This window comes from Ooceraea biroi, chromosome 3, assembly GCF_003672135.1.
Source record: "Ooceraea biroi isolate clonal line C1 chromosome 3, Obir_v5.4, whole genome shotgun sequence".
In the NCBI taxonomy this organism is placed as follows: domain Eukaryota; kingdom Metazoa; phylum Arthropoda; class Insecta; order Hymenoptera; family Formicidae; genus Ooceraea; species Ooceraea biroi.
In genome coordinates this window covers 7095234-7122397 of record NC_039508.1, presented here as the reverse complement: position 1 = coordinate 7122397, position 27164 = coordinate 7095234, and the positions used below count along the sequence as shown (strand labels likewise).

At 44.6% G+C, this 27164-nt stretch overlaps 1 long non-coding RNA gene across 1 annotated transcript in view; it reads left to right on the top strand.

The window, feature by feature from the left end:
* Positions 1-14797, top strand: part of LOC105278077 — an 83510-nt gene extending 68713 nt beyond the window's left edge. The window contains exon 4 of the long non-coding RNA XR_003406370.1: positions 12959-14797. This is a non-coding gene — a long non-coding RNA (uncharacterized LOC105278077). The remainder of the gene's footprint in view (positions 1-12958) is intronic.
* The last annotated feature ends 12367 nt before the right edge of the window (positions 14798-27164 follow it).

The following is a 27164-nucleotide window of genomic DNA, read 5'->3' as shown; positions in this document are numbered from 1 at the left end:
TGGGGGATATACATATTGTAACACGTATATCTCCCTTAGGATTAAGGAAGCAATGCTGCGCTCTGGAAGGAGATATTGATAGCGAAGCAGCTTAGAATCTCTTGTTGAATCTTTACGGACACATCTGGGACATGAAATTAGAGGAAAAAATGTAAGAAATAATACAAAGCGCATTAAAGGAAGTATTCTCTACAAATTATTTAATTTGTTATCGAAAATCAATTATCGAAATTGTATCATTTAGCTTTTCTCCTCCCGGCTTTGATTTACCAAGAGTTGCTTAATTTCTCGAGAAATGCGAATAATGAAAAATTTCTGCCGGAAAGAAAATAATTCTAAATTGGCTACTAGAGCTGTGATTAAAAAGTAAAACGGCAGAAATGGGACACTCTGTGTGTACGGGAAGCGTGCACAGAGCTCGCTCCGAATGACGGACGACCCCGGGCATCTCGCGTATGAAAGGCGGAGGACATTCCTGACGGGATATTCGAGGTCGCGAAAAGGAAGAAGTATAAACCCGGGAAGGCTGATTCCGGGATGCTGGAGGGACAAAGAGACTGAAAGCGGGCTGATGCGAAGGAAGTGGATATCGCGAGGGAGTAGAAAGCGGGCAGGCTCTCGCTGACGACCGTTCGCGCACAGTGGAGAGAGCAGAAGGGAGAAATAGGAGGCAGGAGCAAGGAGCAAGAAGGGAGATGCAGAAGGAGCACGATGAAGGTTTTACTGCCGCGGTTATGTTCGTCGGTTCGCGCAATTTCGGTGTATCTGAATCGGGGGTGGAGTGCTATCTAAACGAGCCCGGATGAATCCGCATCCACTTACTCGTCTTGGGTTCTCGGGAAAGGGCAAGCAGAGCGAAGCGGAGGAGGGCAAGGCCCATAAAAGTGTTGTAACGGCCCTCGGTCCTTGGTACGGAGGCTCTTCGCGCAACAAAGATTTCGAAAGGAGAGCACCGAACGCGATAAAAGTGCGCGTAGCACCAGACGGCTGCGGCGGCGTGGAGACAATCGTCCTATTCGCGGAACTCTGACAACGTCCTGGGGCCGTTAACCCTTTCAACCGCCTCCTTTTGCTCAGTCTTACGTCGCTGATGGCGGCCACGAGAGGAGAGATATCGGGTTGCGATTTTCCAGGATATCGAGTATAGCGCGACTGTTAATCCGGGGTTGAACTTGGTAAATTACGAGCGGCTCGAAAGCTGTCATCAGACACGCTCGGAGAATGCTAAACGGTTCTAATCCTAGTGGAACTCGCGGGAAGAAGGATACATCAATCTGTGCGTTAATTAACTGAACTTTCATCGTAACCGAATTTACGTGACGTCACGTCAACCTGGCTGAGGGAGCGGTGTTCGGAGAAGAGAGAGAGAGAGAGAGAGAGAGATAGAGGTTGCATCTTGCTTTACTTTACGGCGATAGATCGATATCCTTTCCGTAGAAATTGCTATCCGATACAGCGCCTGTAATGGCGCTCGCGAAGCCGGTGTAACACCCGTACTCCAATTACTGAAGCGATACGTGCCGGCGCTACCGCGCCCGCAATCTTCGACGTGCACATGCACTCGTTCGCAACGACGGCAGCGTGAATCGTGATGCGGTGGAACCGCGCCCGTTTCATCCTCGTAATAACGCGATAATGCCTGGCATTGTCTAAGAATAGGGCTGTTCACGGACGTTTTCGCAGACAGCCCGAATTGTTCGTTGTCTTGTTAGCGCCGATAGACAGCGACTGCACTTGGATTCGACTTGGGTAGCCGGTGGGATATGCCATTCCTGGCTTGGCACAAAGGCAACGGATAAGCTTACGTTATGCAAGCAAATGGTTGGCCGGACGCGACGGGGCCAGAGGGTGGAGGAAGGAAGACGCGGGCGTAAAAAGGAGTCCCGCGGAGCTAACGAAGAGAGGCAGAAGGAGGAAGGCGACAGGAAGAGGAGCGTACCGAGTTGCATGGCGTGTAGTTTGAGCAGATTGGTGACAGCCGGGAAAAGTGGTGAAGGAGCGGGAGGACGTCGGGAGGAGGGAGTGTTAACGATATGTACACACAAACAGGCCGCACGGGGAGCCCCCGAAAGGAAGGGAAAACACCGAGGAAAACAAAGCCGAGCGGGGGAGTGCCGCCTCGAAGGAACTCGACTGAAATGTCTTGGTTCCTCTGACGATTCTCAATCATCCTGTTTACTCGCCTCTCGTTTTCCCCTCTTCCCGCCGAGCGTACGTCCGCCTCCCCCTCGTCGGCTCTCCCCCTCGTCTCGCCAGCAGTCTCTTTTGTTCTACGCGCACGTACCGATGCGGAACGAGCATTGTTCTAAAATCGTTTCACCTGCTCGCGCCTCTCCCGCCGGCCTCGCGTTCGTTACACGGTGCTCCTAATGGCCGAGACACGAGAGCTTTCGAGAGTTCTCTTCCCCGATCAGCCCGCTCCGCGAGTGGCAGTGCCAGTCGCGGGCTATAATCGCCGATTGATCGAGCACACTGGATGAAAGTTCCAAACGGAGGCGATCAATCGGTTGATCCTCGATGTGCGGTCGGTGCCGCGACGGGTTGGTCGAAGAAGCATCCGGACTGATTCGAGGATCCACACGTGAAAGAAACATCGAGTGGCGCTCCATGGAACGCCACGTCCAGTGGACAGCAGGAAGCCGCAAGAACGCGAATGAAGTATGAGATAAAGCGGTTGATTGTATTACGGACGAATTGCGGAATTACCTGAGGCATGTAATTATCGTATTACTAGATTCACGTGTCGGTTTAATGGATTTCGCACTCGGTCGCTACGACTCGGTGGTCTCTCCGCAACGGCGCCTTACGTAATGCCCGTTCTCACGGTATGGCGGAACGGAATAAAGCTACTATCTGTCCACGTCTTTGCTGGTTTCCTCTTGGAGCCGTATCCCTTTCGACTCGCTTAACGATGATTCATAAAGTCGGTCGCGCCTAGTTCTCGTCGGACAAATTCGAGATGGAGGGTCTGCCTACGCGCGAAACAGCGTGAATGATACAGATCGAGGTCGTAGGGGAAATGTTACAGAGGAGAGAGCGTGGAGGGAAAAAGCTCGGGAGAATTTTCTGTAATTGCATTATTAGCGATATATTATTCTATCAGCAATGCGGAGAGATGTGTATGATTATAATCTATTATATAAGCGTTCTATGATCGTTTTAATTATTCCAATCTATATATATATAAGCCAAATACCACTCACTCACTCACTCACTCATCAACGTGCAGCCCGAACCACTGCACCTATCGACTTGAAATTTTAAGGGTATATTCCTACTATCACGTAGGTGCTCACTAAGGGAGGGTTTTCCGAAATTCCACCCCTAACGGGTGAGAAGGGATAAAATGTGTTTTTATTTAATTCTACACATAAATATCGCGGGCGCAGTCGTGACGGGGGATGCTAGTAATATATACATATATACCAGCGGTATAACGATAGTAAATTATTTGATAATTAATTAATCTAAATTTTAATCTAAATTTCCTATGAGCATAATATATTATATATTTCCGACTACCGTGGTGATGTCCGTTTATTCCGTTGCGATGATACGCGTTTGCGTGGACGGTAATAAAACATACGAGCGAGTTAGAATGCTGGGGGTTCCGCATAAAGCACCGGTTTATTGCAGTCGATAATGTGGAACCTTGACATTTCACTCAAAATACACATTGATTCGATTCTTACTATTATTAAAGTTTCCACGAAAAGTCAGGCGACTGAATGTTCCATAAACCGCGCGGGATGAACAGTATCTTCGTTATAATTTGCGATTCGCTCGTTCCGTTCAATACTTGATATAACAGCACACCTCGTATGAAACAAAACATTTTTAATCTGGTAATATCATTGGAGATGTAACTCCGAGTGCATGTGAATTTCATAACAATTTATTAACACGATAGGATACACATATAAGATAATAACGTACAAATTCAGACAATTCCGACCAATCTTATCATTAATCTATAATCAATCGTACATCAGCATTTATTAATTAATCGATGGTATTGCGCAAGCGCGTCAGTGTCCATTAACATCCGTTCCAGATTAAGCTGGCAGGATTGCCGCGGGATAGCGAGATAGCGGTACTTTCACAATGTCAATGTACATTTTGAAGTTCTTTATGCTTTCATATACACATACATTATCCTAATGACGGTGGTCGTCCAGGCGGAACGGCATTTTGTACGGATTTACGGCCGCGTCGAGCCGCCTATAGGCGCATCCTTCGTCCCTGAAGAGAAATGAAAGCTCTCGCCTCGATATTCCGGAGCGAGGAAGCAGCGAGAGGCACGAAACGCCCGTTCGGTGACTAACGATCCTCGTGACTAACGCTCTTGTCTATCGGCAACGCTAATTCGCCGTTTCTCGCGCGTCGAGTGATTCACGGGGGTCCATGAGCGTAACGAGGAGGAATCGCTCGTCACGGTAACACAGAGCGTGCATTATGTTCTTTCGCTCGATCGCTCTCGTTCCGACGATTACAGAGTCGCTCATTGTTGTCGCCGTCGCTGGCGTGTTCCAGCGCGCTTCCTGGCGGCGACGACGACGACGACGACGAATCGATCGTTTGACGGAATCGTGCGTTCTGCGGAACGGATCGTCTCGGCACGCCACCGAGACGCGACAGAGTCACTTGTTCCGTTAAAACCCCATATTTGCGCGAAACAACCGGCGATACGTCTCTGTGTACGTAACGATAAATTCACGGTATATTGAAGTATTCAGATCACTTCAATCACGGTGGAACAAATTTATAGTTTGCGTATAAATCAGTGGCGGTTGTACCGGATCGATTGCGGCACTCCGCCGCACTGGCTCCTGAAGACGCAAGTTCCACTTTTCTGGGTAAAATCAACAGTTACGCAGTTGTAAAATGTAGGACGGCATAGTAAAGAATAATAATAAAAATAGCAAGTGAAAAGATAGGAAATACAGAATAAGGAATACAAATAGGAATAAATGGAACAACTAGAATAATACAAAATAATAATAAATATGAAAGAAACGTGAGAAATAAAAGGCTGTTAACGCATTTGCTAAAATCGCGCGTATCGATGTGCCACCCGTACTATCGGCGTGAGATAAATTTCATTCATCTCAGGAACGATACAGGGATCTCCGTTGCTCGCTTTGTGCTCAGCTTGCAGTGCGACGCCGAGAAGAAATTCATTAAATCGCTCGCGCCGCTGGCGTGCACGAGGCCAGGCATTTAAGCGCTCGGAGGAGCGTGTCGCTGACGAGATGGCCCGCATCGGCGACTCGCGGCGGGCAAAAGGAGAGAAAAACGTAACGACTCGCTCGCTTGCGAGAGTAGGGGCTTGATGCGACGACGAGTGCGTGTCGCATTACACAATGCAAGAGGAGCAACGCATCGCGCGCTCACCCACACACGCTCCAAGATATACGGCGTATCTCCGTCTTTTCTGCGCGTGTATCCGTCACGCACGTGCCTCGCCTCGCCCGCGATTACACGTTGCGTAACACGACGTACCGCCGACGCGCGATTCACGGCCGTGCAAAAGTGCGTTGGGTGGTGGCAAGGCAGATGTGCGAAGACGTCGCGCATTATCCGAGGCGATAGAGCGCAGCAGAATACGCCGGCTCTGTCCAGCTGTAAAATCTCAATAGTAAGATTCCTGTGATTTCTGAAAAGATATCAACGCGTTTATTACGCCGAGCGTAATTCAGCTGAATTTCCATTCGTTCTCGCCATAAATGGATTCTTAAGATGCACCGTAACATGTCCGTATAATTGTTCCCACATTATTTTGATGGATGGAGAGATAAATTAGCTGCTTATAAATTTTACAAATGTGCTTTGTCTGTTATGCTCTTCTATTATTATTATTAAACAGTCGTTAGTTTGCAAATGTGTAAGTGCGTGTTGTAATAGTATTCATGAGTCTTAACGTGTTTATTGCACGTCGGTCATCGGTGACCATCGTGGCGTGAAGGGAAAACTTAATGCTAGTCACCAGTGATTGTCGTGACGGTATGTGAACATATTAATGATTAATAAATAAAATTTGAAGAGAATTATATAATTATATACAAATACAAATTCTATATGTGATATTAACAGCCTGATGAATTTTTAAGCGGTATGTTTGCCGGATGTTGAGGAGTAGAACGGTTAAGGAGTAACGGTTTTATTTTTAGTCTCACCTTTGACGCACGATTTACATTCCGCGGGAAAAGTGAGATTTCCTTAAAAGCGAGATCCGAAGCCGCTATTCTATCGGATTCGCGGTAGATCCGATCCTGTGGTAGCGCAGGATGTAACCCGATCGGCTGATATTCTGTTACTCGGCGCCCTTGGCGATAACGCCGTGCTTTCTTTCATCCCGCGATTGCGAGTCTCATGGCTTGCCTTTTTATTTCGCGGTTGCTTGGGTCTAGTTTCGTATCTGGAGAGCTTAAGACACGAGAGCTGTGCAGTGTGAACCTGCGTGTGCATTCGAGGATGCCCAGCAATGGTCGACCTGATTGTGCATAGCAAATGAAAAAAAAGTCGATGACTCTCTGGTATTGGAATGGAAACTAGAACTGAACTATTTTTATACGAATATGTACAATAAATATGTTTCAATTTCGATTTGAATGCGTGACACCTTTAGAAGCTTTCAATAACTCTCTTTTTCCATGGACGTTTTTTCCTACGTTTCACGTGCATGGCTTACCTAAATGTTAATGTAAAAAGGCAGAAATTGGATTCTCCAAATCTGTGAAAGAGTTTCATTCGCCGTTTAATTGAATGAATATGAATCTATGAAATATATCTTTGCTTCTTAATTAACAAATCACTATATCCGTGTTTTAGCGTAATTAAAACTTTTTGTACGGTTTAAGATTGAAATCGCTTAATAAGTTTTATTATTAAGTGCTTATCTGCTCCTCCACAGCGAAGCTCCGAGCGTCTTAATCTTTTGTGCACTCCTGTTTACGAGGACCGTCGTTTAATGGATAAAAGTAATATGATGCTTCGTATCTCTATAGATTCTACGGTGCATTAAACTATTATCTCTTAATTTATTTTTATTTCTTTATCCGTGAATTCATTCGTTCTTCATTCACTCATAATATTAAATAAACTATCATTACATTAATTTGATAGTATTTAACAACAAGCGAATTACAGTTTTATTAAATAAAACGTAGTATATTTTTCTACAGCAGCATTTTCGTTTTTTCGTTTAATTGGCTGATTTATCGAAGAAAAAGAAATTCAACAAATAATTAATAGTAAAACAATAGAAATAGGGATAGAAATAGAATACACGAGAACAGAACCGACTTTGATAAATATCGACAGATGAAATACGAATCTGGCCCAATACAGTACGGCAAAGAGTTGTTAAAGTTCGCCAACTGCCGACAAGAATTTGTAGTAGAATTCGCTGTTGGCTAACAAGCCGTACGGGACCGCGAAAAACTCGCCCAGCGTAACTTCTCGAACTAGAATTCGTCCTTTCTTGCAGCAGAACCGGAATTAGCGCCCGGGAACGAGACTAAAGGTGGAACTAAAAGTAGAATTAGAATCTGCCGTTTCAACTAAAATTGGCTTATATCCCTTCTGACTACGATTTATGGACTAAAATCGAGTTTACCAAACTGACTCCAAAAACAGAAGTTGTACATAAAGTATGCAAGTGTGCTACTTCCCTTCGATTGTGCAATCGTCATTAATTGATCGTTTAATGAAAAACTACTAAACTATATTCGGTCGCGACACATTATTTTCCACGGTTGAGTTTAAAATATATTTAAACCTTATCACTATTTCAAGATCCTACTCCATTTAATTAAAAGTATATGAACGAACGAAAAACACTGCATATTTCAATCACTCAATTTATAGTACAATATTCGTTAAATGTTTCAATTCTCCAATTCTCAGATCCTGTCTCCGCATCGGATGGTTAAAGACAAAGCGTTTTAGGTTCTGCTTGCTCATACAATGTCGACGAAATCCCATTACGTAATAATAATCCAACTTGTCAATTATGCGTCTCTATTTCGAGAGAGAGAGAGAGAGAGAGAGAGAGAGAGAGAGAGAGAGAACTAACAATTCGCTCACGATACGTCTCGTTATCTCGTTATCTTTCGTAATTTACATCGATGCGTTTCGCAATGCTCAAGGAGCCTCGTCTCTGCCTTTCGTCCGTCTTTCATTTTAGAATTAATCGACAGCTGCATGTTAAACCGTCTGACGTGTTCGAAAGAAGACGGCACGTTTGCAAAATTGCCGTTACTTATTGAAGTCACTAATTCCTTGAACATTTCCCCATTTACGGCACACCCGCCAGGTCGCATGACTTAGTCTCTTGACATCTCCGTGTCTTTGAAAGACGGCTAGACTGACAGAGATTGCTGATGGTAACGTGAAGCTTACGGGATATCGAAGGATAACCGGGTTTCGCACCTACAAGGAAGGCCATATCCGTCCACAAAAGCTTGCTGCGGACGTGGAAAACCGCTGGGATATGACGATATATAGCGGCAAACAATACTTTCCGGACACGCCCATCCGAAGTTACGAAGTTTCGCGTAACGTACGCATGATTCACTCGTACTTACATTGTACCTGGATTGTCGTATTGTCGATACTGTGCAGCACCGCTGGCAATGCGTACGGCAATGCGTGCACAGCGTGAGTCAGTAAGCGATGGAGCGTGAGATCCGCACTGTTAATTTGATTGTCGGTTACTTTATTTGCCTTTCTCTCCCGGCCTTTCTCTGTGTGCGTCATGGCGAGGGCGCAGCAGAATCCGAGTCCTGGACCAGCGTCTCGCGTTGCGGCGACTGTAACTGTCATTCATAATCTCGCAGCCTGGCGCAAAACGGCTCGTTCACACGGCCGTACGTTTAAGTCGTTGCCGTTATTTGACGACGCGCGATATATCATTCGGCAAATATTTGACGACGTTATTGCGATTGTGTGTTACATTAGTTACGTAAATATATTCAGATAATCTTGAAGCGCAACGCGCCATGATGTGACCACATCGCCCGTGCGCGTTTAAATTACCGCTATTACCCAACGTTGCGTATATAACGTATTGCCCGAAAATAATGTATGATCATGAAATCATATATTACCTGAAAAGTATGAAATTGATAATATCGGGTTTGCTTCACGCAATTAAGTCCGCTAAATTAAATTCCTGTTGTCAGGTATGCATTTTTTTAAATTCCTCTTTAATATTGAATTAATTGCTTACATATATCTATTCAGATCACTTAATGTTATAAATATTAAATTCATTACTTACATATATCTCTATTCGAATCAGTTGCCATGAAATTTTTATGTACTCTTTATTTAACGAAGGCTTCACCAGGAATAAACCGTTCACGATCGCCGTCGATTGACAGCGGGATAATATCGTATGACGTAGCGCGATACGAATGCAAGAGTAACATAATAACATAATGCAACGTGGGTGTTGCACACACAAGGACGCAACGATCGTCTTGTGTAATTTCAGTCAGTTATTCAAAGAGAAAAAAATACTGTAGTTAGTATCGCGCGCGTTGCCTCGGCGAAACGCACGTGGGCTACAACAGTTTCTGATCTTAATTTTATGAGATATTAAAACGTCCGGCCGATGCGAATTTATGCGATTTGAACGCCGCGAGCGAAACACCTCGTAAGTGCTTAGATCACATGGATCAATTGCGTTTGCTCCAACGTATATCTCAAGGCGACGTTTCGAGGCTTATGCTAACAAAAGTATTTCTTAACAAGGTGTCATCGTCTTCTGTCTATCCTGAGACAATTGAATTAGATTGTTCACGCGAATGAATTTGCTCACGTATGAAGGATCATTTACGCGAGACAACGCTCGTACAGTGCAAATTCCCATTTCATTCGGAAGCAAGCGGATATACGAGCGCAGTCAAAGCTTAAACGTCTCTTACCGCGGGATCGATTTGAATCGGCCGAGTGTGCTGTAAAAGTGCACGCATGTATGCCGGCTCTGAACGATCTTCTTCGCCTTTTTTATGGCAATTCGATTGTACCGCGCGATACGTGGCTGTTTGGAACGACACACGTTTCTGTAGCATAAGCACGTGCTCGGACACGATCGGGAGAGAGAGAGAGAGATCGCGGGCCCCATCACCTGTTGGAGGCAGGTGCGGGCGGCATTAACTAATGGGACCGTTGGAATACGCGCACCGGCGAGTACCGGAAGACTCGAATTCCCGCAAACGAGGCACACGTTTCCTTCTGGAAGGACCGTTAAGGAGCTAGTGTGGTTTAGAGAACCGGGTACGATACAGGTGTGCAGATCCTTGATATCCCTTTGTCCTTTACATTTTGACGTAACGAATGTGCAGAAGGAAAATATTTCCTTCAAAATTTCACCGTTGAGATATTTATCATTCATCCATTTCTTTTATTGATGTGGCTGATTTCTCAAAAATAGGAATGTGAAAATTCTTATGGAACGTTATACAATTATATTAACGTTTACATTTTCCTATTTATTAATTTTTTAATTTTCTTTTTTTTAAATAATTAAAATTTTATTTCTTATGCTTATTTATGACAACTAAATTTGTTTCTGCAATTTGTCCTACATTTGCTAAATTCCTGCATTTCCATTCGCAATTTGCTACATGCCACAGGTCGACGGACGTTGGTGCATCCCTTCCGCTAGAGCTAACAAGCTTGTTAGACCGCGATTTCCATAGACTATAGCTTTCCACGAGCGAATCTAGGTCAGATTCCGGATAAAATTTCTTCAAACTTGGCGTATCATCAAATAATTTATCAGTAACCACTTTTTAAGTTTGCGTCCTTATTGAGGTGACTCTTTTGTAAAATCCAATTACAGTTTAATTTAAAAGTGATATTGCATATTTTAACGAGTTTAGAACCGATTCGCTCGATTAAAAATTTCTCTTATCGTGACACTATTCTCATTTTTCCGATACGGCTTTGAGCATATTACAACTAATTAAGATCATTACAATGAAAGTTAAAAAATAACATTTACTTTCAGTTAAGTAAATTAATTATTACATTAAATATAAAAATTATTAGTGTTAGTTAATTATTAACATAAAGTATTTGTTATAAAATATTATCACATAAAATACGAGAGTGAAATCTGGAAATCTTTTTGGCAATTAAATACGGTGCAGAATGATATTAAAAACACAGGTATGTGTTTGCAAGTAATATATAAATTTTCACAGTAATGTATAAAGCTCGCTGCATTATCTTGATCCGTGAGAAGACCGGAAAAACGTGACTGAGCACGTCTACCGTTATTCGTGAGAGTTTCAAGTGTTATAATGATCATCACCGTTGCAAGTACAGATGAGCCTTTTTCCGTAGTTGCACAGCTAAGCTAAATGATACAAAAAGATTCATCATTGGAAAATCTTATATTTAGCGTAGTTCGATCCTCATATTTCATTCGGCGTTATCTCGACGTTATTATCCCGGTAATCGCGCAAGATACACGCGTATCTTGCAGCTAATTACTGTTTTATTGATCCGGCAAAAGCGTTGATCGTCGCAGGCTTGCTAAGCAGTAAACGACACCTGTTAAGCAATTAACTGTATCTCCGCGATGTCATCGGGAGCATAATCATCATAAATCGCTGGCAAGTGGAGCATCTATTAATCAGGCATTCTATACTGTTCGGTGTTTGCTTTACGCTGCGGAATTTGAACCATCCTTGTGCAAGAAAACTTTATCTTAATAGACTGGAGTAATAAGCGAGAGAAACGCGGGCAAGATGAGACGGCTCAATTATGGCAAATCGCGCGATAAGTTTATATAAGAAATAGTGTTAAAAGGTCTTAAGCACAATGTTGTTCCATAAATCAGGCAATCAAATTATGACAATACAATCGGAGACGTGACGTCGTAAGACTATTAAGGAATTCTCTTGATTCTCGATAAAAATAGTGCGTTACGATCAGTAATAGCCCCGTCGAGGTTCGCTTCGAGCATTGTTGATGATTTGCGATTCTCGGGTAGGGAGTAATAAAGTGTAATAAAGTACGACGGGCACTGATATAATGCGCTGTGATTAGCGAAGAATAATATCGGTCGCGTACGCAGGTACACGCAGCGTATAACACGGTGCGATGCGATGATACACGGATATACGCTGCACGCGCGATATTGTTTGCCCGGTATAATTCCACTAGTGTCACGGTGATAGCCGTGATAGTTGCGTCATACGTGGTCGTCTCTCGTCAAAGTGTTTCCTCGGCGACGAGACCGATGTTCGAGCGTTTGACGGACGCGCGAACGAACGAGCGCATGCGCGCGCGCCGGTGATCGATCTGGCAGATCGATCGATCGTGATTTACGGCCCTCATAAATAATGGTGGTGCCTTCACGCCTCCGCGCAATGCCGCGGGAATGTACATAGAGAGAGAAAGGGAGAAAGAGAGGGAGAGAAGAGAGAGAGAGTTTGATCAAGTCGACCGGCACATTGAACGGTCATCGATCCGTCAAATTGTCGATTCCCTCCGTTAAGCCACGCAACGCTAAGCGTGCATGCGCGTGCGTTTGCCTGTACATGTGCGTAGGAGGAGAGGATACTTTTTTCCAAATTCAGCGTCCGATGATGATGACGATGACTCATCGGAACGTGCGACAGTGTCTGCGACCCATGTTGCTCTAACAGACGAGAAACTTGACACAGATCCTGACGCCGCGGGGGTCTAATATTTAATGGGGTCAATCAGAACGGAGTCGTGACACGGCAGCACTTTTTCATGACATTTTTGATGATCCTTGCTTTTTAGTGATTTATAATGTCCAAAGGAGTAATCGCTCTTAACGATCTCACAACTATATTTTTAGTGATACGTCACGTGATTGATGTATGTGCTCGGTGTCACGGTTAAAATGCCCCTTTTTGCGATGTCCTTGCAGTTTAATTCATCGATTAATAAAAACTCTTGTTTGTTTCAGATGATGACATAATTATAGACGCCTCGTGAGAAAGAAAACGTAACAGAGATAATACACAAGCCTGTTAAACCATCAGCCGTGCAAACGCACCGTATATGCCAGGTAAGAAATGCAAATTGCTTAGATGTTATCAGCAATAATTACATTTGAATGTTAAATCTACATAAATTTGAATTCTCTCTGCGCTGCGAGGAGGAATGCTTCCTCTTGATTAAACCGATTTCTATTACGCGAACGAACGAAAGTGGCCTACGCGTGTTCGTAGCGAGTGGCTTTGTAAAATTTATCTAATAGATATGTATTTGTGACGGCAGTGCCGGCAAATGTAATTGATTGTCATGACTCGGGTAATCATTTTTACAGCGGTGAAACATCGCGCGCGGCACTCGCTACGTTATCCATTATTAGTACCTGATCAATGTAAATGATATTAATATTAATATTGATGAGAATGCAGAGATACTTAATTAACATGATATATTCAATTAAGCCCGGGCTGCCGCGGCAATTTCCCAAAGTTCATTTTGCGCGGGCCGGGACCATTTTCCAGTTTATTTAGCCGATAACTGTTCCGGTGCGTCGCGGCCACCCTATGTAAATTTGGTTACGGCCGCCATGAGACACGTAACCGCACGCGGACGAAAATGCACAAATAACGCAAAAATATGTATGCATTCGATAAAGCGAGACGGGAGGTAATGACTACAACGCCGGCGATTCTCACGAGACTCGACGACAGCTTTTCAATTCTCTCAACTTTTCGTTAACATCAATTTTGCAAGTCGCAGAGGGTCAAGTTTTCAGCTCGGAAATCGATTATTTGTTTCCTCGATGCATAAAAGGGAAAAAGAGAAGGAGAGAGAGAAAGGAACGGTGACCCTAATTTTCTTAAATTTGATTTTGCTTCTTTCAAGCACGTCTCTGTTGTCAGGTCCTCTTGCATCCCGATATTGTCAGGTCAGCTTGCATCCCGATATTGCTACTCGATTTTCCTCGTATCGTGCCTCCGATGTCTCGGATGCGATTTAAAGCCGCACGCACACCTGTCCGTAATAAAATTCTGATTTCAACGCTAGCGTCAATCCAGGGGGGGGAGGAAGGAGGGAGGAAGAACAGGCAAAAAGGGAAATAACGATGGGTCGCGTCCGCGGCCGGGCTTGGCCGAAACCGCGTACTATCCCCTCGTAAATTCACCGGGCGCACCCTTGTACCGGCGCCGATCGGCGAGAAAATGAATTCCCAGGATTGAAACTGTACGATCAGGTCCCTGTAAAAAAATCCGCAAAAAAAGGCGGAAAGAAAATTACGTGCTTGCGGTAAACGTCCTCTTGTACCCTGCCTCTTTCCCTCCGCGACCGCGTTGCTTTTTGTCCGCGCGAGAACGGCGCTGGACCATGTAATCGGATTTCAATGACGATACGTTAACAATGTTCGGCCCGTCGCCGATCCCGTCGTTATCGGTAAGAAATGAGATTATCCACACAAGGGATGTGCATGTCACGATGTCAAAGCGCGCCAGTTTTCGATGAGCTTTGCTCATGAATGATGCTCTGTCTCCTCGTGGATCGTTAATAGCGAGCCAATCGATGCATACGGTGCAATTGAACCTGATAAGCACCCCCGCGAAGCACGCTAGATAATGTATGAAAATCTAAGCCACCGCATCCGCTGTGCGAAATTCGTGCATTGCAGCATTTCGTGGACATCCCAATTGCATTGCGGTATTCCGATTGTATTATAGATTTCCTTTTAATTCGCGGAGCACATACAGTGTTGAAAATATCGGCGATAACGAAGTGCACATTCCTTTAAACTAACTAAAATAAGAAAAAGATTAAAGTAAAAGATTGAAGTGGACGAAGTCTCTCGAAGGAGTAAAAAATCAAACTTTTTAATTCCAATCTTGATAAATAATTATATAATTATCTCCTTTGACACCAATTAATTGAAGATATCCGAGCTGTTTCTCTGCTAAAGAAAATGTTCGATACATAAAAGTTTACCAATTTGAAAGAGACAGAAAGAAAGACAGTAACAGCGAGAGAACGCTTTGTCTCGAATGAGAATTCAACGCTCATCAGAAAATAGTGCTCGAACTCTGTTGTTAAGGCTCTCGAACGGGCGATCAATTTAATATCGAAATCAAAATGGAAAACCGCATGGCACCCATGGGAGATGTTCCCGTTGTGTCCAGGGGTCGAAGTACGCTGGCACGGAGAAACGCAAAGGCGTGCAGGCGCACGAGCGAAAAAGGAACGGAGAACGAGAGCAAAAGAGAAAGAGAGAGAAAATCTGTGAAAGTGGCAATGTACAATTCGCTTGTTCGAGCGACTGCGCGGACTAGTTTCCAAACTGCCTGCAGCCTCGCTCAAGTCTCTCAATGATCCCTTTGTTTAGCCACGGGGTGGCCTTAATGATCGCTTGTCCCCGGTAATGTCACATTTTGTACAGTACACCCCCGTCCCCCTGTTCTTTAACTATCGCTGTTCCCCCTCGTTGGTTCCCACCCCCACCCCCTTCTTATTGTGTCGCAACGAGTCTCTCTCACGAGAGAGATATGTACCCGCCGCCTTTCTCAGTCATTTGCAGTCTCCATCATCTCCAACGCTCTAAACATCGTCGTCCTTTGCGTCGTTTCGCTTCCATCCCCTTCGCGCGCGTCCGTCCAACCCCCGTACTTCCTGTCTCCTTAACGGTTGGAGCAACGAGCTGCGCCTAAATAGGGGGCAGACGTAGAAAAACGTGCAATCTGTAAGAAATATTTCAAAGGCTAGCAAGATGGAGAATGAAAAGAGACATTAGAGCAGATGTGCAAACACATATTTGACGTGCTTTGCGCTGTCAGATGTATCCTTACGAACGATACTTGCGGATGCTGCTTATGCAATTTACCTGTCCGAAATATTAATAAAATAACTTGCTAAAATTCTTAGCAACCAGAATTTGATTTTGCATCGCGTTGCAAAATATTTGAGGTTTTGCCAATACGTCGCGTATATATGATACACTGTTAAATTTATATTTGGATTAAAATTATTTTTAGATCAACGTTAATTAGATTACATTATGCATTCGTAGCATTATCAAGAACTCTATGATCTGCCGCTCAAGACACGTTCCCATAAGATCTTGATCTCCCGCAAACGATTTCGCCACTCGGTGCGCGAAATCTCTTTCATACATTTTGCGCATACTTATCACGGATTTGCTGTGGGGTGCCGTAACCCCCCTTCTCACCGCTGCCTACCCATCATCTCGTGAACGTTTCATAGCCACTCGTTTTTCTCGGGGCATTCGCCCAATATTCTTATGTTAAACGACGCGAAGTGCCGTTGTGAATAAACCGCGTGGATAATTGTGTGGAACGGTTTTAACTGACAATGAGTCCGCTGCGGATAATGCGGATACGTCCCATCATGTCGTGTTACGTATCGCAAGATATCGCGACCGGAAACAGATTTTGACTTGCTTTTAATTGGCCGTAATTATTCGTGTACAATCCGTTGTAATTAAGAAGATATAAAAAGATATAATTGTTGCTTCTCAAGATATATTTTGATAACCTAAAGAAGGACACTATTGTCAAAATTAAATAAATTAAATAAATTTTTGCGACGTATAATTTACTAGCATCCCCCGTCACGCGGGCTTCGCCCGCGATATTATGTGTAGAATTAAATAAAAACACATTTTACCCCTTCTCACCCGTTAGGGGTGGAATTTCGGAAAACCCACCCTTAGTGAGCACCTACGTAATAGTAGGAATATACCCTTAAAATTGCAAGTCGATAGATGCAGTGGTTCGGGCTGCACGTTGATGAGTCAGTGAGTGGTATTTGGCTTATATATATATAGATAAGAGCCTACGTGTGATGCACCTATTTTTAAATATCAGATTTAAATATCTCGGCAATCAGATTTTATAATATTTAATATTGATATTGATAAGATTTAATAGTGTAAGAGTTCAGACAAGCATTTTATCGATGACATAAATACGAATTATTCTTAGTTCTTGGTATTTTCAAGATTTCCCACGTGTGTCATTTTATTACAGGTCATTCCGTTACTAAACAAATGGCGGTTTGTTACACACAGACTCGTTTGTTATATATTCTTATAGGCAATTTTGGGAAATTTACGGCGTAAGGTTCTGGAATACATTTGAACAGCCGCCATCCGTTAAGCGCGCTTCACGGAGATTCCGCGAATCTGCGAATAGCCGAAGTTCCGTGAGCAACATCGCGATCCCAAGTTTGATGCCAAGTATTAATCGTCGAAATTGCTCGGGCGGAATTGCGAGGAGGACCGTAAAGCCGTATTTGCCGTACGGACGTAAGGCTTCTCGTTATAGTTATTTACGTATAAGTTTATTGCGGTGACGTGTATAGAGCGGTGGCTCATATTTTAATCCCACGAACGCACAAACGTCCGATCCCGCCGCACGCTCCGCGTTTTCTTCCCGGTTTATCCGCGCTCTCGCGATCGGACCATCTGTTTTCTCGTTACGTAAGACGCTTCGATTGTATATCGTTCCAAAATTAGCTCCAATATTAATGCATCAGCTGCGAACTGATGCCGGTCTGAGTCGCGAAGGAAATTACCCTTTTCGCCCCATGGGTCCTTTACGTACGGCGAATTTTTCCTCGACAGAAACTGTCGTCGTTTATCAAAATCGTTAGAACATTCAGTGTTAAATATCTCGATTAATAACTATAATTCCTAGTATTATTTAGATAAAATCTGGTTAAAATTAATTGGCAGTGCACTGAAAGCTCGCGCGCTTTTGCGATAGTTTATCGAAGGATATCGAATTCCGTTAATATCTACAGTTTTGCGAGTGATATTATCGCTTGTATCTGCATTTTTCATTCAGATTGGTACTCGATTGACTCGGCGATTCATCTCAACTGTCACAAACGAGATTCAGGCAAGATCCCATTGCGATCTAGTCCATCCCGCGTTTATTCGCGCTTCCTTATATCCCGGTCTTACACTTCATTGAATCTCGCGCAGTAAAGCCCCGCCGCACGCTTTTCCATGCCAGCTCGCAGCTGCATTTCCGGATCCCAAAGAGAATCCGGAGCAAACGACGACGAGCAATTCAGCTGTACATACGCGCCGCGGAAAGGAGAAAGATGCTCGCGAGCTCCGGATCGAGGAATCAAACGCGGGAGGAAGCGAGGCCGAAGGAACGCAGCGCGGAATCGTGCGGCTGTGCTCTGTGCGTGTCGGGTGACGTCATAAAGCTTATTTATACAGCCACACGTGTTTGAGGCGTGTGGTCACGGCGTTATTGCGAGTGTGCTTCGCGCGATAGATTGCGGAGCGCACGCGTGTGTACGCATCCGTTCACGCGAGTGCGTGTGCGTGCGTGCGTCCGTTCGTGCGTGCGGCTTTTTAATACATACTGCTCGCACTAGAGAGGAGCATATCTCTCTCTCTTTCTCTCTTGCGTGCTCGCGGTTGTTCTCGGCCGCGTTCTCATGTGAATTGCGTCATGCCACCGTTATATGTCGCGTTACGAAATCCTGGAAAATCTACGAGCCCGCGGGTTTGAAAATACGCCGGGCGGAAGCGGACGAATGGCGACGGGATGCGCAACATGGGGGAAAAACTAACGAGTCCGGGGAAAAGCGGGTGGCGGGATGTGCCGGATGCGGCGCCGCGAAATAGCTTTCGAGGCGATAAAAATATTGCGTGCGACACGGTGACGCAACGTCCGCGCCAAACGAGACTTATCAGAGAGCCGCCGGTTTAAATGGCGGTGCAAACGACGCGGCTGCATCGCTGGCTTACATCGCCGACCAAATTCCTTCCGTGCGATTTGCGCGATTAGCGAAGGCCGGGATCCCCAGGACGTTTTAAACAAGGACGAAATTGAGAAATCCACGTTTTCACTATTTCTTGTAATACTAGTTATTAATTTTCGTGATGAATTTTTCAGTAATCATTATCATCTAAAATTATGTCTGTGACATGTACATTTTTTTATTTTGCCTAAACAATTTATTATCAATTGTAATATCAATTGTTTCAAAATTGCAGTTTTCTGCGTTATTTTCACACTTCTTGGACATAAACATTTTTTAATCATTTCTTTTATATTATATTTTAATGATCTCTTCCTCTTTCACTTCTTCTTCCCTTCGGAGAAATTGAGATGCCATACCCTCGCAAGATTTCTGCATCTTGGCTTGGTCTTAAATTGAACCGCGACAGCGTCTAATTTTGTAGCATGACTACTTCATTGGATCACGGAATTTGCTCGCGATAGGAAAGTCCCTCATGACGTGGTACAACAAAGCGGGGCAGTGTTTGGTGAGATATTCGCGTTGTTAGGTGCCAGCGCATCGAGTTTACATGAAGACGCCATTCTGCCGTGCCGAAACCCGTGATTGCGTGTTTTAGCCCGAGACACTGACTAAGTTCTCCGACGTCGCTCGCATCAAAGGAACCCGATTACATTGTGCGACCAGTGAAATCCACATCCTCCTCGGAGCTCGCCGAGTGTGCGTTGCTACGAGAACGTCGCATGCAGGGCGTTACATCTCGGATTCCGAGGTCGCAGTTTCGAAACTGTTAACGGCGGAGGAAAGATACCAAGGACGTGTATATGAATCTCGAAATCAAGGCGCGTCGCGTCAACTCGCTGCTGTCATCGTGGCCCACGTGCTTTCGCTAATTAGTCACATCAAACACGGAGCGTACTTCCGCGGTGACTAATGTTTCCGAAGAAATTCCACGAGGTAACGAGCAAGCAAATCCGAACGTTCCGCGAGATGTTCGCAGTCAGCGAAACGCTAGGCGAGATCGCCGTCCTATTCACCCTTTCTGCAAGGAGCAGCAGGGGAGAGGAGCACGCGAATCAAATTATCTTTTTCCGAAGTGGATCCCTCGGTTCCACCCTCTCTCGCTGGCCGGCAGCTCGCGGAGCGATTGTGCTGAAATAACTCGTGGTACGTGCGGGAAAAAGCTTCCGCACGACCCGGCCGTGCTCGCCGTCGGCTATAAAGCCGGATAAGCTGGGTGATCTATTTCGCGACGCTGAAACGGCGTCGTCGGACTTTAACGTCGTCGAGCGACCGGATGCGTCGTTCTTCTTGTTCGTTTCCACGAGGCGTTCCTTCCTCTGCGCTCAATCGATCGATCGAGCGCGGCGTTGGAGACCAGTCGAAGTCGCGAGGGACTCCGAGGGAGTCCCAGGTGGACTCACGGTATTTTTTCGCGTTGCGTGAGCCCACGCATCGCGTGCTATAAAATAATAGCACTAACGAGATTAACATCAATCTTCCTCCATTTTTATTTGCGCTTTCTACTTTATTCGCATCGGCATTTATCGCCGGCGATTTCATCCCGCGGGAAACGTCCGTGAGAAACGATCGAGCGATTCACGATCGGTGCTTCCCCGGCGAGGAGGTCGTCGTGTAACACGGAGTAACGCGAGATAAATTATTTATCTTCCTTCGCGTGACTGTTGGCTCGCTTTCTGCAGCAGCAGCAGCGTGACGCAACAAGATGCGAGTCCACGTGGCATGATGTAACAGCCCCGTGCCTTGTCTTCCTGCCTGCTCGGCGCAAAAGCGACGAGCCAGATCGCCCGATTCGCCGCACCAGCCTCGTTCCTCTCGACGTGTTGCATTGTCGAATGGAACACCTTCCTTCCTTCGCAACAACGACGACGACGACGACGACGACGGCGGCGGCGGCGGCGGCCTCCTAATGCATATAACGCGCTTATCGATCGGTGCTTGTCTCGTCGCGGATTACAAAGAGTCGTTTCACAGTGCACATGTGCGAAGCGCGCGCACGTTACGTCGCGAGAGGTACTGTCGTCGACGCCGCCGGATTTCCTCGCTAATCCCTTTCTTTATAGGAATTTTCGGAGCACGAAGCGCGACAATAGGGAGAAAGAAGTGGCTCGTAACCGGGGATTATAAGAGTTACAACACGCTCTCGCAGCGCTGCAATTTTGACTGTCGCTCTTGGGCGACCTCGTGAGATCCGCCGAGCGAGATCATTCGGGATAAACGACAGGATAAATCATTTTTTTAATATAATAATAAAAATCATTTTAGAAAATAATTTTTAATAATTTTCCCGGTAATAATCACCCCTTCGCATTCTGATTGAGAAAATATTGATTCTGAAATAATGAAAGAATCACCGAAGTTAAACTCAAAGAAACGCCGTTTAGAACGGTAAAAGTGGATGAAGGATTTCGGCAGTAACAAACCCCGGAGGATAATTCGAGCTGAAGACACGGTCGCAATTACGCGGGACACCCTGTGGATGAGTCCGCGTGGCTTTATCCTCCCGCGCATCGCCTTCGTCTACGGATCTTTCTCTTTTCTTCTTCCTCTCGCTGAGTAACTGAACCTTCTCTTCTTTCTGCACCACGACGACCGCCACTTTAGATCCATTGCCCTCTGCCGTCGTGCTGCTCTCTCTCTCGCTTCCTCTCTTTTCTTTCCCCACTGCCGCTGCCATCGCGGGTATTAGTTTCAGTTCGAAACCCGGCGGGTACTCCCGTCGGAGCCGAGGAAAAAATCGGGTCAACCGTGACTCGACTCAACTCCGACACACGGCTGCACTTCTCTCTCTCCGTTCTCCCTTCCTCCCTGCCGGCACACGTAGTTTGAGGGAGATGCAATTACAATACAATTATACCTCATCCTCTTCGTTCGATTCCTCCGTCTTTCTTTCTTTCTTCTCCTCTCTCTCTCTCTCGTTTGTTTTCCAGATTTCGTGAATGCGAGCGCGGTCCCGCAAAACTGCATTAAAAGAGAATCACGTCAGACGAGAGAGAAAAAAAAGAGAAAGAAAGAAGGAAGAATTGAGAAAGAGAAAAGCAAACCAAGTAATATAACTAGTACCGAATGCTTGTTCAATCGATTTCCATTTCAATCGATTCGTTAACGGATCTTTTTTCGCGAGCAGGGTCGACTTTAACCGCAATACCGCTCCTTTTTGTTTTATGAGCTCTCAAGATTGCAAATGATTGTAGCATGACTACAACGCATTTGGAGGAAAAAGCATTTAGGTCAAAGTCTTTATAGACTTGTCCTCATTTTATTACGTACAGTATGATTTATTGCTTAATTTCTATCGGCATTTACGATTACGACAAATCAATAATCGATTATTTCAATCTACAAGCTTCTAATATAACTTTTTAACTTTTCCGTTGATAATGTTTTATGTAGCGATTCTATAATTATGTTGATTTTCTAAATTTTTTACTTTTTTAAGATAGATTACAGATATTTTAATAACTGTATTCTTGTTCATATTATTCGTTCGTTTTTAATTGATGAATTTTTTCTCGAATATTTAAAAAAATGATTACTAATAATTATTGATGATGAAAGAGCTTTCATATTCCACATTTATGAATCATTTTTAATACATAACATAATAATAGTACTTAACCGCTATTGCAACTGCATAGTTTATTCTACATGACAAAGATTTTGAACCTCGCAATATTGCGCAATATAAAAGCGTGGATACATTAATGATCATGATGAAGCTTTCAGCGACGCTTTGTATACTGTTGACTGGAACACGGTCGGAAAGCGAGGATGACGATTATAACGGAAAAAGGGCACGAAAGAAATGGAGCGTCGAAACCGCAGACTCGTGCGATTTGATAGCTGTGACCGGCCGGAAATACATTAGAACCGGACGTTGGGTCAACTTCCTGTCAAACGCCGGCACGCCCTTTTTGCGCTCACGTCTCAGTTTCAGCCTCTCCTTTCCTCGTTCCTTTTTATGGACGAACGATCTCCGAGTAGTTTAACTCTGCTTTTGCTAGCGAAACGTGCATCATTATACTGTTATATAAACTACCGACAGCTATTTCCGATGCACATTAACTATCTGTGTACAGAATGTCCCAAAACTGCCGCGCGATACTTTAGGAACGAATCCGTTGGCGGTTTTGAAGTCGCTTTTACGGCAGTTTCTCCATTTTCAAGATTCAACATCTTTGTATTATTAGCGATATTTATTTAAGAAACAATGTATTCCATATTCACGGGGAAATATCAATTTATTATTGGCATTTTGCGATTTTGTGGCATCCTGCATAAACCCGAGTTTCATAACTTAAAATATTTGTGGCACAGAATATAGTAATGCGAATTTGCAAATAATGGAAGTACAACAATAATCAAAAGGCAATCTTCGGATATTGATGAAGCCCATCGCAAATTAAATAAATCGACGGCGAAATAATCTCGTTGGCGCGGCAAAGCAATTGTTTTGCCAAATATACGATATAAATTCAGCTACGCGCGTGTAAAATGTAACGTAGCGAACTGGAAAATGGTGTCTCGAAAATATTTCGCAAAATATCGCTGCTGCCGCCAAACGACGGTCGATCGATCACCCACGTAGGGGTCTCGTAGCCGGGATAAATGCTCCATCAAACCCGTTCATAAGCGTTTTTTCGGCTGTTTCGCTTTTCGGTCATCGCTCTCATCTATCTCACACCTACGCAAACTAGGCGTACTTGAGAACTATACTTTTGAGGGGTAACAATAGCAATTGTCGAAACCGTTTTCGGTATAATGAGCATAGCGGTATGTCTAAAATTGATTTTGAATTAGATTGATTTTTGATTTATCAATTTATTATTAAAATAGGAGATATTACGAATTATTTAACTATATTTAAAAATAATTACTATACTTGCGATAAAATAATTTAATTTATTCTATTATTAATCATTACTCTATAATTTATGATTTGAATATCAAGATGCACTTAAAATGGGAGATAATATTTTATGCCAGACGTTTGCTTCTAAAAATAAATCTCATATTCCTCGACAGGATTACTCGTCGCGACGAGTATCGTTGTTACTGTCTCGGGAAGAGATGAGAAACCACCTTGTTTGCGCTACGTCCGTTAAACCTCGCGGAGAATCGATCGATCACGGTTGAAAAGCGAAGGATCGAGAACGAGCCGAGTCACGTTAGGAAATTCGATAGCGATTTCGCCAGGCAGAAGAGACGACGAAGACACACCGACGCAGCGTTTCTCAAAGAATTTCCGGCGTGTGTCCTTTGTGCGGCACTTTTATCGGGTTTATATTTCTTGATAGACGACGATTTCTTTTGGTGACCACTCTTCCGAGATTCGATGCGCGCATGTATGCGCGAAATATTGTGAAAAGCGGGGCTCGATAACTTTTCAGGTACATGCGATACTTTCGTGAAACATTTCGTTGAAAAGCGACAGAGAAGAACCTTCGAATAGATTTTTTCCCAATCCCGCGCGACGGTAATTGCAAGTTCACGCTTAGATTGCCCAGTTTATTTCGAGCACGTACCCGTGATAAAGTAAAAATTCTGTTTTTTACAATAATACATATTATACAAATAATATTTTATTTGATTCTCATGCAATATCTTGATAAATGTGATCAACATGCGGAAATTCACGCGTCACTCATACATGAGTGAAAGATGACATTAAAGTGCAACGCTGACTCATCTTGCACATACCGTGTTGTCTGCGCAAACAATCATTCCTTTTACCGCGGCGGAAGTGTCTGGGAATTAAAATAGCGCCGTGTCTTCCGCTATTCTGGCAGTTCGTCTGTTTATCTATTCCGAGCTGCATATCTAAACGGAAAGTAACGGTCGGCCGCGGTGCATGTGCACAGGTATACGTAGGTAGGCAACGCCGAATATCATAGGCCGGAGAGGATTTTGTGAGGCAGCCGGAATAACAAACGGTTCAGAGAGCGGCCGAGGCGACTCGTGCACGGCAAAAGAATATTAATTCGTCGGCGTTGTGTACGGCGTACGTACACGGCATTAGCGTATTCAGCCTCAAGCCGACGTTGTTTGCCCACCCGAATCGTATACAAGTAGTTCCCGACTTGCATGATTAATGCAAGCCTCCTTCCCGAAAGTTGCCGTGAGGAGGAACCGCAGTGTGCGAGTCAGCATCACGGAATCTGACAGCGGCGCCGCGTTATTGCACGAGAAGCGGGACTGGAGGAGTCGTGAAAATTCCTTTCACAAGCACCACCGATTAAAACATCTTTATTTTTCTTGACATTAATTGACGCGCATGTACATCTCTCTTCCAGAAGTCGTTCGATCGGCTGTGCACGTTTGAAGCAGGAATCCAAATTTTCACGTGCCATCTCTTCGGCCGGTTCTCTCCGCGACTTTCTTCCCGTGTTCTCGTCACCGGTTCGTGACCGTCCCTTTATACCAACGGATATTCACGCGCCCCTCATCTCTCGTGAGGAGGGACGCGGCTCGGACAAAGAAACGAAACGAGTCCCAAAGTCAGGGGTCACCTCGGACCAATTTCAGCAATGCCGGGCATTTAAATGGAGCCGGAGCCTGACGTAATCTCCTATCTCTCCTCGCTCGCATTCCACGACAGCACTGATGATCACTTCTCCTTTCCTCTTTCTCTCTCTCTCTCTCTCTCTCGCTCTTTCTTTCTTTCTCTCTGCGTGCGTGCGTACGCGTGCATGCACGCCAAATGAAAGCACACTCTATCCTCCTCCTCAGGGGCGAGCTAGCTCGTTGTACTTTGTTCCGCTCTGCTCCTCCTCTTCATCCTCCTTCTCCGAGAATTCTCGCTATCGTACGAGTCATCGCACGATCGCGCGCACCGTGTGCTTCGAAGAAAGGGCGCTTTCACGAGCATCAGGAGCGACGTCAAAACGCCCGCACGCTGCTCCTCTCGTACCAAACCCGCCCCGCGCGCCACGCATACGGAAAAGTTCGGGGACAAAAAGGGAGGAGGAGCGGCGAGGGTGATGAGCGGGATTTCATAAATCGCGTTTTACACAGAGACGCTGAAGCGACACGAATTTTAATTGGGCTCCGTTGGGTCAGCGTGCATCATGCAGCAGCTCCCAACAAAATGCTTAAATGAGCGTTGAATTAAGCGCTGCGATGAATAAACACCGCCGCAAATTGAGGAGCGTCACATAATAGCTGTTACATTTAGCAATGTTTTAACATAAATCAGTACTTTTATTATTGTCGGTTTTTTTATACAAAAAAACAAGGAGAGAAATAGGCAAGCGCGACGGCGGGACATTTCATAATCGCGTTTTGCGGAGTGACGCTGCACCTCGCACGATAAAGCGACGCGAGTTTTAATTGAGTGCTAATTAGCAAGTATTTCGTGTAACTAAAAAAACATGTTTAAACTAAATGCTGAATTAACGTAGCGATTAAAGCTGCTAATAATTGTTGCATTAAATAATATTCTAATGTGAATATTACGCTTGATTATTTTCCACACACGCAAATATTTTCTATAATGTTAATTTGAAAACTGCAGTTGTAACGTTACTTTCTCCTCGCTGCGCTTCACGTCTAATGTGTGGTTCTCTTTTTGTTCCAGATCCGGTGAGTCATGCTTACACACGAGGGGAAAATGTGGGATACACGTAGTTTAACAATATACATCTCCGAGATAATAAAACTGTAATGTGAAATCGTTGTAAAATATTTAAATTTTATTCTGAAAAGTGATGGTACAGATACGTACGGATTATTGTGTCACACGCATGAGAGTGAAACCAGTGAAAGCGAAACCCACTCTCAGCAGAATGCGGTAGCAAAAGCTTTTGTTTTAAAGTACGGAAGCGTGAAGCAAAATCTAGTATCGTTACTCTCGCATGTTCCAGCCATTTATCTGGACGAGGAACAAAAGCATTTGCTCCGTTTTATTCGCGTGGCTCACGTGACTCCTCGCTGCATTTAACGTCGATTAGCAGGCTGAAGAAAACTGAAGGAGGAAGAAGATATGCCGGGCGTTACAGGCGGGCCTGACTCTTTGCTCGGCCCGTACTTATATTGTTGGGTGAGCAAAGTTTCAGGTGTGTTTGTGGCGTCGTATCATCGCGAGATTATTCCTGTGCCCTTCGAGAACAGCCAACGCTGCGCTTCTCTAGAGAGAACTTCTCTGCACTTTACAGTCGTGGAGTCCGGTGTCGCTTAACAGTACTCTTACGCCTGAAATTTGCTTTTTTTACCTGGCCTCTGCGCTCTCTTATTGTGAGAAAATAAAGGTGAGCAAAGTTTCAGGTGTGTGAGTGCGTTAAATTCGTCGTTCGACTGATTGCATACGCGCGTGCGTGCGTGCGTGTGTAATGCGTATCGTTTATGCGCGTACTCAATTTCAAATGATTAACGAAGACAATTCGCTATAGTTGGTA